This window comes from Ictalurus furcatus, chromosome 28 (assembly GCF_023375685.1).
Source record: "Ictalurus furcatus strain D&B chromosome 28, Billie_1.0, whole genome shotgun sequence".
In the NCBI taxonomy this organism is placed as follows: Eukaryota; Metazoa; Chordata; class Actinopteri; order Siluriformes; family Ictaluridae; genus Ictalurus; species Ictalurus furcatus.
This window is the reverse complement of record NC_071282.1, coordinates 13,534,161-13,546,660: the sequence shown is the minus strand read 5'-3', so window position 1 is coordinate 13,546,660 and position 12,500 is coordinate 13,534,161. Positions and strand designations below refer to the sequence as shown.

At 40.1% G+C, this 12,500-nt stretch overlaps 1 protein-coding gene across 1 annotated transcript in view; it reads left to right on the top strand.

Annotated features, from left to right (window-relative positions):
• The first annotated feature begins 2,886 nt into the window (after positions 1 to 2,886).
• The window catches only part of srrm3 (serine/arginine repetitive matrix 3), a 94,073-nt gene continuing 84,459 nt past the window's right edge, over positions 2,887 to 12,500 (top strand). The window contains exon 1 of the mRNA XM_053618062.1: positions 2,887 to 3,108. The gene's annotated coding sequence lies outside the window, so the exon portion shown is untranslated. The remainder of the gene's footprint in view (positions 3,109 to 12,500) is intronic.

Below are 12,500 nucleotides of genomic sequence, written 5' to 3'. Positions count from 1 at the left end.
TACAATGGACACGTTACACAATAAGAAACTGCTAAAAGGAAAGAAAGATTACACAAGAACAAACTGCTTAAATGAACAATAATAACAACAGTAACAGTAAAATGTAGGTCACTGTCATGTAAACCACATTTTAAAAAATAAAACCAAGAAGAAATGAATCTATATGGGTTAGCTTGTGAAAACATCACACTAGCTAGCAAACATGCCCTAGCTTTGCTTTGTGTAGCATTACTTCTAGTTTAAATTTCACAAAAACTATTTACAACAATAAATAAAAACCTCACTAAAATTAAAAAGCTATGCTTTATTTATTTATTTTTTAAAAAAATCAAAACTTGTCATTACAAAAACATGCTTTTTGTGCCTAATTTTAAAATGAAAGTTAATGCTATGTTTTGCCGTGTTACAGTAGCTACACAGTAAAGCCCTTTACGTATAATATGCCAGTAGTGTAATTATTTTTGCAGAATAGTGCCAAATAGACTACAGTATACAACTGTAAACAAATATTTAAAAACATAATACTGCCTTGTATAAATGACAGAAATCCGTTACAGTTCAGGGCCCCTACGTAGATTTTAGGGGGACATTATTTATTTATTTATTTATTTATTTATTATTATTATTTTTTAAAACATTTTCACAAACAGGGAAGCGAAGCCATTTGTAGCCAGGAACGTTTATATACAAGAATACTGAGACTGTGGCTGTTCATAATTCTCTCTTTTCTTCGAGTAGCATTCTTTCTTTTGTCTTTTATAACAGCAGATGGCGCTAATCAGACGTTTTAATATGTTGGGAAAGGACACTTTCCCCAAAAAAACAAAAAACTATTGGTTCATCCAGTAGTACAAAATTAAAGCATTTGAAAAGGAATGGAAGGGTATTTTAACACATATTTGTTCTCTTTAACAGTGGAGTGAGTTGCAGAAGTATCAGTAATAACCTTAAAACAGAATATTGTGACCTCCTTGTTTATTCAGTGTAAAAAGGGGGGGGGGGATCCACACATACCCCTTTACTGTTCTAATATTAAAAATATTTAGCAAATATGTACCATTACATTTATTGCTTGATTATTAAACTCAGGGCCAGAAACACAGCTACTGACAAAATTTGCTAACGATACGCAATTCCTCATTAGCAAGCTGAAGAATTGAAACTGTGATCATGTGACTTTCCAAGGAGCATTAAGGGTGAATACTTATGCAATCACAACTTTCACTTTTTTTTAAATTAGCAAAAAAAACCCCTATCTATCTATCTATATATATATATATATATATATATATATATATATATATATATATATACACACATATATATATATATATATATATATATATATATATATATATATAAAATTATTATTATTATTATTATTATTATTATTATTATTATATATGTATATGCACAGCCAATATATTACTGTCCAAAATATCAGGAGAACATTGTCATGCTGGAACAGGTTTGGGCCTCTTAGTTCCAGTGAAGGGAATCTACAAAGACATTCGAGATAATTATTTGATTAAAAATTTGTGTGAACAGTTTGTAGAAGGCGAACATATGGGTGTTATAGTCAGGTGTCCACATACTTTTGGCCATATAGTGCATCGTTTTGTTTGGTACATTTTATTTCTGAGAGCGCGATGGATAAACACTGACAACAATCTGATGTCTCATAATTCATGCTTTTTATATAAAATGTGTTGTTCGTGATTAGGAAATGATTCCGGCTTGGTCTCATATTTCAGTTGAAATAACAATTAATTGGATGTTTATATGTACAGTAGTTATGAAAATGCCCATGCACATGCACCTGTGGAACAGTGCTTAATACACAAACAGTTTACAGGCGGTAGGCAATTAAGGTCACAGTTGCAATAACTTAGCACACTAAAAAGACCTTTCTACTGACTCTGAAAAACACCAGAAGAAAGATGCCTAGGGTTCCTGCTCACCTGTGTGAACATGCCATAGTCCTGCTGCAGGGAGGCATGAGGACTGCAGATGTGGCCAGAGCAATAAACTGCAACATCTGTAATGTAAGACGCTTAAGACAGTGCTACAGGGAGACAGGAAGGACAGCTGATCGTCCTTGCAGTGGAAAATTACATGTAACCGTGTGTCCCCCCCAGACGTGATCGAGAATCGCAAATGCCTTGATGGAAGAGTGGAGTAACATCTCACAACAAGAACTGACAAATCTGGAGCAGTCCATGAGGATGACATGCACTGTACTACTTAAAGCAGATACTCACTGTTATTTTTAATATTGACCCCCCATCCCCCCCTCCCTTGTTCAGGGACTCATTATTCCATTTCTGTTCGTCTCAGCTGTTGATATATTTACACATGTTAAGAAATTTGCTGGAAATAAAATCAGGTGAATGTGAGAGGACGTTTCTTTTATAGTAAAACCATACTTGGGGGGGCGGGGGCGGATACATATATATATATATATATATATATATATATATATATATATATATATATATATTTGGTTGAATTACAGTTTGTTCATTTTCTTTTGTAGATGATATATGTTCAGTATGGCTGCACATTCCGAATGGCAACAAATTGGAGGGGTTGTTGATGTGTTATTGGTCAACTGAACAGATATAATTTTTTTAAGTCCACTTAACATTAGAATAAGTGCTATGTGACCTATTTCATCTGCATTCATCTTTCCTAGAGTTTCTAGTTCCTATACAGTTTAGGACCGGGTTTGACTTTCTAGCATCCCTTTACATAAAATCAAACAAAAACCCAAAAAGAATTCGTATGACCTTCCTAAGCAATAATAACAATGAAAAACAGCGACAAAACATTTCCACACACCGTAGCATGAGTTGAAGCGAGAAAACTACGCAGCAAAGTTCACCTCCGCGCCGCTAGAGGGCAGAGCGCAATCCGCCCGAGTTAACAGCGGAGCGTTTGGGACTGGAGTCGCTTTTACTGCCGCTGTCCAGCACTTCAGCATTCAGCACCGAGGCCAGAGTGCCAGAGAGAAACCTGAACCGTACACCGCGACCGAAACTACACAAAAACACCAAGAGAGTCCGGGTTTAAACACAAGCGCGTTCACGAGGCTTGAGGCTTGAGCAGGTAAGACTAATCTGTGGATGTTTTAAAAACTCGCTTAGTGATCGCGTCGATGCTTGCAATGTTATGAAAGACATATTTTATAATAATAATAATTATAATAATAATGATTATAATAATAACGTCGATGAAATGCACGCAGACATCCTCGTGAAGGGCTTTGTTTCCGCTGTGGATTCGGTTTGGGGGGTTTAGTGTGTCGCAGAGCAGCAGGACGGGGATTAATGCTCCTGCTCGGGGTGTTAAAAGGACAGTTCCGCCTGCAGCAGATGCTCGCTTTGAGCTCATTTGTGCAGGAGCAAGGCGTTGTGTTGTGTTGTGTTGTGTTGTGTTAAACCTGCTCCAAGGGTTCAGACCAACTTCACTTAATAATAACATTAGACTAAGCTTTAGGACTGCAGTCTTCCATCAGTGAACAGTTCATAACTTCAACAAAATGGACTTCATTAATTACACTGCAAACTAGAAAGAAATTCCTGGTTACACACTTACATTTTGTGACCATGTCGTACTGTACACAGTCATAGAAGGGAAATATTATAAACAATAATCGCACTATGCGGTGTCACGCACATGAGGACGGGTTCCCTTTGGATTCTGGTTTCTTCCTCATGACGTCTCAGGGAGTTTTTCCTTGCCGTCGTCGCCGTGGTCATTAGGGACGGGTACGTTTATAGTGTACATTTATAAAGCAGAAATGTATATATTTCTGCGAAACTGCTTTGTGACAGTGTCCTTTGTTAAACGCGCTATACGAATAGATCTGGATTGAATCGAAGTGAATAATCATTGGATTCACGCTGAATTTCACCGACGCTACAGTCTCAGAAATCGAGAAAGTACCTGTGTTTTGTCACTGGCTTGGTGACATCGTGTTTATACACCTTTACAGATCATTTAAGCACTTAAAAAATGCACTTTCCAAGGCGCAAGACTAAAGGTAACGACTCGGAAAATGACACTATACGGCCAAAAGTATTTGGACACACGTGTCTTTGTGGTTATAATAACATCCACTCATCTGGGAAGGCTTTCGACTAGATTTTGGAGCGTGACTGTGAGGATGTGTGCTCATTCAGCCGCAAGAGCATTAGTGAGGACAGGCCAAGACTGATGTTGAATGAGGAGGTCTGGGACACTTAGTCGGTGTTCCAGTTTGTTGCAAAGGTGTTCACTGAGGTTGAGGTCGGGGCTTTGTGAAGGCCAGTCGAGTTCTTCCGCTCCAATCTTGGTGGACCATGTTTTCAAGGAGCTCGCTTTGTACACAGGGGCATTATCATGCTGGAATAGGTTTTGGCCACTCGGTTCCATGAAAGGAATGAAACCTGCCAAGATATTTTAGACAATTATATGATTCAAACTTTATGGGAACAATTCGTAGAAGGCACAAGTATGGGTATAATGGTCAGGCGTCCACAAACTTTCGACCATAGAGCGCGTATTTTTGTTTGTTACATTTTTTTTCTGAGATCATGATGGATAAACACTGACGACGATCTGATGTCTCGTAACGAATGCTTTTTATATAAAACGTGTTGTTCGTGGGTAGGAAACGATCCTGGCTTGGTCTCATATCTCAGTTGAAATAACAATTAATTGGTCGTTTATATGCACGGTGGTTATGAAGCTAATCACTGTTTTACCTACGCTCATCTTTATTAGCACAACTTTCTATACTCAATATGAGGTAAGCATTTCTTGTTGGCTGTCAGAGGAGTGGTTTTACATTCACCATTATATACATGTAAGGGAGACAAACAGGATGTGTTATGAAGGTATTGTTCGTGAAGATGATAAAATATTCCTATTAATGTATTTATGTCACGTAGGAAAATAAATGTATGAATTATTAGAAATGAAATTCCTAGCTCAATGCCGATGCTTGGACAGATGGGTTAAGTGTGTTGTTGAAGAGCGATGAGTATGATTTTATTAACACTATATCCAACAAGGGAGGGATAAGTAAGGGATAAAACGTGAAGAAGTCATAGAAAACTAATCAACAACACCAAAGTTGTTTTATTCCTCGTCCACCGAAGCAAATGTGCAAGACTAATGAATTTGAATTATTAAAAAAAAAAATGAAGTTGGATTTTTTCATCCAGTTATATCTGCATGTAATGTTGTGGAACATGTGTGAGTCAGTTATGTCAAGTTCTCTCGAAACATAGCTTTTAGTGTGAAAAATGACTGTTGCAGAGCACTGAGACTGGAGACTCCTTCCAAACATCCTGTCACACAAAGCTTGACTATATCAACAATTACACACATTTTTTCGCTGTTTATTTGAAGAGTCATGAATTAGCTGTTACTATAGAAGTGATAACGTAACACACATGAAGCACATGAATATAATCCTGGGATTTGACTTCCAGCCGGAACTGCAGTCCCTCTTCATAGGGTATTATTTGTATAGATTCTATAGGTTAATGCTGGTGAGGTGTCCTCTGTCTTCAAAGCCCATGCCTCTGAAGTTCACAGCTTGATGGGTAATGGCCTGGAGGTCCTGTTTGCCCAGGAGCCCGAAGCAATCGCTGGCTTGGTGATAACTAGCCAATGTAAACATGAGCCATTGTGTGCGGCATTGTGTGAGTCTCTGTGTTTGTTCATTTAAAGCGTTTGAAGAATAACTGCTTGGAAAAGGCTGGATATTGTCCCGGATGGACACACTCGTGCTTGTTGGCTTAGAACTGCTTTATTTTTATTGTCTAAAGTATGAAATTTAGATGATGTCAGTTTATCCTGATGCTGATTGCGTTGTAGGGTTGTGTAGTACCTTAGTACTTACACTGTGCTGTGTAAAAGTCCCCGTACTGTCTTGTATGTTGAGTCATGGTCCTGGATTACTAATATTCCCATTAACGTCTCATTGTACGTACTGCATATGTGTGCATTGATGGGATGGTAATTAAATTGATGTGACCAAATTGGGAAATACATTATTAGGACAAAAATAGAATCACTTTCGGACTTTTCCACCAGCCGATGCCTGATTTTGGTGGTGAAATGAGAAGTGAAAGAGCTTATATGGGATCTAAAGTAAACATTCCAGTTTGGGTTTCACTGGCTGCTGGAAAATAGACACACACACACACACACACACACACACAAATGTTTTCTTCCCCCTTCCTAAGTCCCTCGGGGTGTTGCCCCACAAAAGACAATGTGTGTGTGTATGTGTGTGTGTGTGTGTGTGTGAGAGAGAGAGAGAGAGAGAGAGAGAGAGTTCATGTTCTCAGTGACTGACATCAAGTTAATGTTTATGTCTGAGGGCTTAAAGTCAAGCCAGTGTGTGTGTGTGTGTGTGTGTGTGTGTGTGAGAGAGAGAGAGTGTGTAATTTGAAGTGTAGGCGGGGCCTGTTATTTCAGACTGCACTTTTAACCATAGAGACCATAGAGGGTTTTTTTTTTTTTTTTTTTTTTTAACAACAGAGTGACTGTTATTTTTGCTCACCTTTCCCCTTGTTATTTTCCTCCTTTATCTTCCTCTCCCCCTTCTCTCTGTCTCTGTCTCTTTCTCTCTCTCTCTCCCTCTCTCTCTGTCTCTCTCTCTCTCTCTCCCCCTCTCTGTCTCTTTCTTTCTCCCCCCCTCTCTGACTCTCTCTCTGCCTTTCTCTGTTTCTCTCTCTATCTGTCTCTCTCTTTCTCCCCCCTCTCTGTCTCTGTCTCTTTCTCTCTCTGTCTCTCTCTTGCTCTGTCTCTCTCTTTCTCTCTCTCCCCTCTCTCTCTGTCTCTGTCTCTTTCTCTCTCTCTCTCTCTCTCGCTCTGTCTCTCTCTTTCTCTCTCTCTCTGTCTCTCTCTTTCTCTCCCCCCCCTCTCTCTCGCTCTGTCTCTCTCTTTCTCTCTCTGCCTCTCTCTCTGTCTCTCTCTTTCTCTCTCTGTTTCTCTCTCTCTCTGTCTCTGTCTCCCCCCCCCTCTCTCTCTCGCTCTGTTTCTCTCTTTCTCTCTCTGCCTCTCTCTCTGTCTCTCTCTCCCCTCTCTCTATCTCTCTCTTTCTCTCTCTCCCCCCTCTCTCTGCCTCTCTCTGTTTCTCCCCCTCTCTCTGTCTCTCTCTCTCTCTGCCTCTCTCTGTTTCTCCCCCTCTCTCTGTTTCTCCCCCTCTCTCTGTCTCTCTCTCTCCCCCTCTCTCTGTCTCTCTCTGTCTCTCTCCCTCTCTCTCTGTCTCTCTCTGTCTCTCTCTTTCTCCCCCTCTCTCTGTCTCTCTCTCTCCCCCTCTCTCTGTCTCTCTCTCTCTCTGCCTCTCTCTGTTTCTCCCCCTCTCTGTCTCTTTCTCTCTCTGTCTCTCTCTTTCTCTCTCTCTTGCTCTGTCTCTCTCTTTCTCTCTCTCCCCTCTCTCTCTGTCTCTGTCTCTTTCTCTCTCTCTCTCTCTCTCTCTCTCGCTCTGTCTCTCTCTTTCTCTCTCTCTCTGTCTCTCTCTTTCTCTCCCCCCCTCTCTCTCGCTCTGTCTCTCTCTGCCTCTCTCTCTGTCTCTCTCTTTCTCTCTCTGTTTCTCTCTGTCTCTGTCTCCCCCCCCTCTCTCTCTCGCTCTGTTTCTCTCTTTCTCTCTCTGCCTCTCTCTCTGTCTCTCTCTCCCCTCTCTCTATCTCTCTCTTTCTCTCTCTCCCCCCTCTCTCTGCCTCTCTCTGTTTCTCCCCCTCTCTCTGTCTCTCTCTCTCTCTGCCTCTCTCTGTTTCTCCCCCTCTCTCTGTTTCTCCCCCTCTCTCTGTCTCTCTCTCTCCCCCTCTCTCTGTCTCTCTCTCTCTCTGCCTCTCTCTGTTTCTCCCCCTCTCTGTCTCTCTCTCTCTGTCTCTCTCTCTCTCTCCCCCTCTCTCTGCCTCTCTCTCTTTCTCCCCCTCTCGCTCTGCCTCTCTCTCTCTCTCCCCCTCTCGCTCTGCCTCTCTCTCTCTCCCTCTCTCTCCCCCTCTCTCTCTCTCCCCCTCTCTCCCCCTCTCTCTTTCTCCCCCTCTCGCTCTGCCTCTCTCTGTTTCTCCCCCTCTCTCTGTCTCTCTCTCTCCCCCTCTCTCTGTCTCTCTGTCTGTCTCTCTCTCTCTCTCCCCCTCTCTCTCTGCCTCTCTCTGTTTCTCTCCCCCCCCCTCTCTCTCCCCCTCTCTCTCTGCCTCTCTCTGTTTCTCCCCCTCTCTCTCTGCCTCTCTCTGTTTCTTGCCCTCTCTCTGTCTCTCTCTCTTTCTGTCTCTCTCTTGCTCCCATTCCCTTTTTGTTCTGCTCTCAGAGCCTACATTTCATCAAATCAGTCCTGCTCTCTTATGCTCCCCCCTGCCCTAGTTCTCTGATCCCCTCAGCTCTCTGAAGGACACACATCAGCGCTGGGGGATATTCCATCGCTCTCTCTCTTTCACTCTCTCTCTCTCTCTCTCTCTCTCTCTCTCTGCATGTGTCTGTGTGTGCTCTGCAGCAGTACAAATAAATAGACAATAAAGAATGACCAACAGTGAAGCCCTGGTGTTCTAGCATATGTCTCGTCATACATCTGAATGTATGTTTAAACACAAAGTAGAAAAATTCACACTCAATGAGAGCCTCCCCCCCCCTCTCTCTCTCTCTCTTTCTCACTCTCTCTCTCTCTCTCACTATTTTTAGCACACTGTGTACATAACATTTCTTTATTTACTATCATTCGCTAGTTTATCAACTTAAATGAGGATGAACCCCCAACCATGGGGCAACTATTTTTTGTGTGTTAAAACTAGCTTAACAAATAACAAAGACAAATATTAAATATCTTTGACAAATATTACTGTGAATTACTCGACAAACAAACAGCTATGACAGTTTGGTCAGCCATGTTTGTTGAAACGACCAGGTTTGCCTGGTCTACATGACACAATTAGCCCAATTAATATTCAAAACTAGCCCCGAAACTACCCAGTGAAGCTCCAAAAATCACGAATTCAGTTTATCATGCAGTTGTCCAAACAGCCAATCAAGTGGCTGCAGAACACTGCATTAAATCAGATACACGTCAAGAGCTTTGAACATTGGAAAAAGACCAGGAAATGTCTTTCCCATATTTAACTGTTCATTTTCAATGCCCACTGTAGCCTCAGATTTATGTTCTTGGCTGACCGAGTGGAATACGTTGTGGTCTTCATCTGTCGTCACTCATCCACCTAAAGGGTCAATATGTTGTCCATTTTGCGATGCTTTTCTGCTCACCATGGTTGTAAAGAGTGCTTACTTGTGTTCCCATAGCTTTCCTATTAGCTCAAACCAGTCTGGCCATTCTCCTCTGACTTCTCTCTGATAGTTTGGTACCAACAACCATTTCACAGTCAAAGTCACAGAGATCACATTTGGTCCCCTTTTGGATATTTCATGTGAATATTAAAAGAAGAAGACGTTATTTGTCTTCAGAGTGAAATTCTTTTTTCGCATATGCCAGCTTGTTAGGAAGCTGGGGTCAGAGCACGGGGTCAGCTATGATACAGTGCCTCTGGAGCAGACAGGGTTAAGGGTCTTGCTTAAGGGCCCAACAATGGCAGCTTGGTGTTGCTGGGGCTTGAACCCAACAACCTTCTGATCAATAATCCAGAGCCTTAGCCACTGAGCCACCACTGATGCTCTTGACCTGGATGCTTCTGCTACTTCATGATTGATTGATCTGTTAACTGCCTGAAGTGAGCATATGTTCTACACAACATTCGCCTAGTCACCTTTCTATTTGGCTTGGAAATAACTCAGTTTTGATATGATGTTTGTTATTTATTATCCAACCCACAATCTGAGGACAAACAAAAAATCAATCCACAGCAGCATATTCCAAATGAAAACCAGAGATCTGCGTACAGAAATCTGCTGCACAGAATTATTGGATTGCCTATACCCAGAATGACAGCTGGCAACTGCCCGGAAAAATGCTACAAATGCTGCATAAAAATGCTGCCATCTGATTTGAATGCAATGCAGTCTGTGATCAAATACACGGGAATGCTGTCACAGACATTGCTTCTTGCATTTGATACACTGGCAATTAAAAGCCATGTGAAATGGCATTGTTGCAGCAAATGTGTGATTGACAGAAGGAAAAATGAATGGGGAGAGAGTGAGGCGTGAGACAGAACGAGAGGTGACTCCTCAGTGATAGGATTCAGATTGATCTGTACAGTAGGTATGCGGTGCAGGAGTGGGCGCTACTGTAAGAGCTGTCAGAGTGTACCATTGCTTTCTGCTGCACTGAACATCTTTGAATATCACACACACACACACACACACACACACACACACACACACACTGAATGAGCCGTGTCCTTGTCAGAATGTGCTGGTGGCCAAATTAACACGCCTCTGCACTGTTATCAGTGTGCATCCATATATCCATCCATACGCATGCAGCACACACACACACACACACACACACACACATATATATATATATATATATATATATATATATATATATATATATATATATATATATACACACACACACACACAAACAGCACACTCCAGTGTTAATCCCCTTCATTAATATAATATCTAATGTTTTAATGCAGGCAGATGAGAGAGGGGGGATTTGGATTGCTGTTTGTCTTTGATGTGTGCAACATACAGCCTAAGCATGGCTTTCCTTATCTTGTGTGTGTGTGTGTGTGTGTGTGTGTGTGTGTTGTGGCACACCTCCATTTGATTAGTCACATTAAAGAATGATGCCCCGGGTTCAGGATGTTCTGAAGAAACATACTGTATGACTCAAATGAACAAAGCAGTTAAATCCATACACATAATCTATTGCTTATTGTAGTGGTTTATTTTTAATCGAATGTGCATAATTCTTTTGGACGCCGTTTTTCTCCAAACGAAATATAGTACTGAACGCTTAAAAATATGGTAAAAAAAAATGTGTTGATTTTGCAAGCAAGACGTACACCGCGCCAAGTTAACAACCCAAAACCTAAGGCAAAATCTATGGAAGCCGTAATTGCAATTTTATATCTCAGAATTACGACTTTATTTCTCACAACTGCGACTGTATATATAGCAATTCTGACTTTATTTCCTGCAATTGCGAGTTTAAATCTCACAATTCTGACTTTTTTTTTTCATTTCAAAATTGCAAGAAAAAAAGTCCGAGTTGTGAGATTTAAACTAGCAGTTGCTGGAAATAAATTCAGAATTGCAATATATAATGTCACAATTACCTTTTATTTTTTTTTTCTTAGTTGTACTGCTATCGTTTAATTTTTTTCCCTGCATTTACATATTTTAACATACACACCTATTGTTATACATCTGCTAGTTTCTTATAAGGACCATTAAAACCATATATATATTTATACACATATCCAAGATCTCCAATCACATCAATTATGATGGAGCCCAGTGTATCTCAAAGTATCCCAGCTCCCAGTGTAACCCCCTAGTAGAGAATTATCACTCCACTCCTCAAATTTCCCCCCATATTCTACATGTATTTGTAGCCAACAGTAATAATGATAATCTAATTCCAGTTGAAGTTAAATGGGATTAAAATGGGATGTTTTTTTTTTTTAGCAGATTTGAAAATGCCAGTGAAAAGCTAAAATGTAGCGAAAAAGATTTAATATATCGAGCAATTGTGAAGTCTCTACAGAAAATGCTGCAGGTAATAACGAATAATACATAAGTAATAAACTAGATTAGCAAATCCCGCTTTATCATTTAGGCTTCAATAAAAAAAAAATGAAAAAAAGGGAAATAGGAGAAATGGGTGCTTACAGTGATTGAAAGTCATTTGGCAGTTTTTTGGAGAATGTTATAGATCTACCATAAAGCCTTTAGCATATACAGAATATTATATAGTACTGTATTTGTGGAGAGGTTGTGCATCGTGTTTGTGTAATAATACATTTATATAAGACTCCTGTGTCCTAATGTGACAACAAAACAAAGTGTATATAACTGTCATTGTGTATAAACATGAGTGTGTATGAATATGAATGTGTATATAGTGTGAGTGTGTGTGAATATGAATGTGTATATAGTGTGAGTGTGTATGAATATGAATGTGTATATAGTGTGAGTGTGTATGAATATGAATGTGTATATAGTGTGAGTGTGTATGAATATGAATGTGTATATCGTGTGAGTGTGTATGAATATGAATGTGTATATAGTGTGAGTATGTATGAGTATGAATGTGTATATAGTATGTGTATGAATATGATGTGAGTGTGTGTGAATATGAATGTGTATATAGTGTGAGTGTGTGTGAATATGAATGTGTATATAGTGTGAGTGTGTATGAATATGAATGTGTATATAGTGTGAGTGTGTATGAATATGAATGTGTATATAGTGTGAGTGTGTATGAATATGAATGTGTATATAGTGTGAGTATATATGAGTATGAATGTGTATATAGTGTGAGTGTGTATGAATATGAATGTGTGTATAGTGTGAGTGTGTATGAATATGAATGT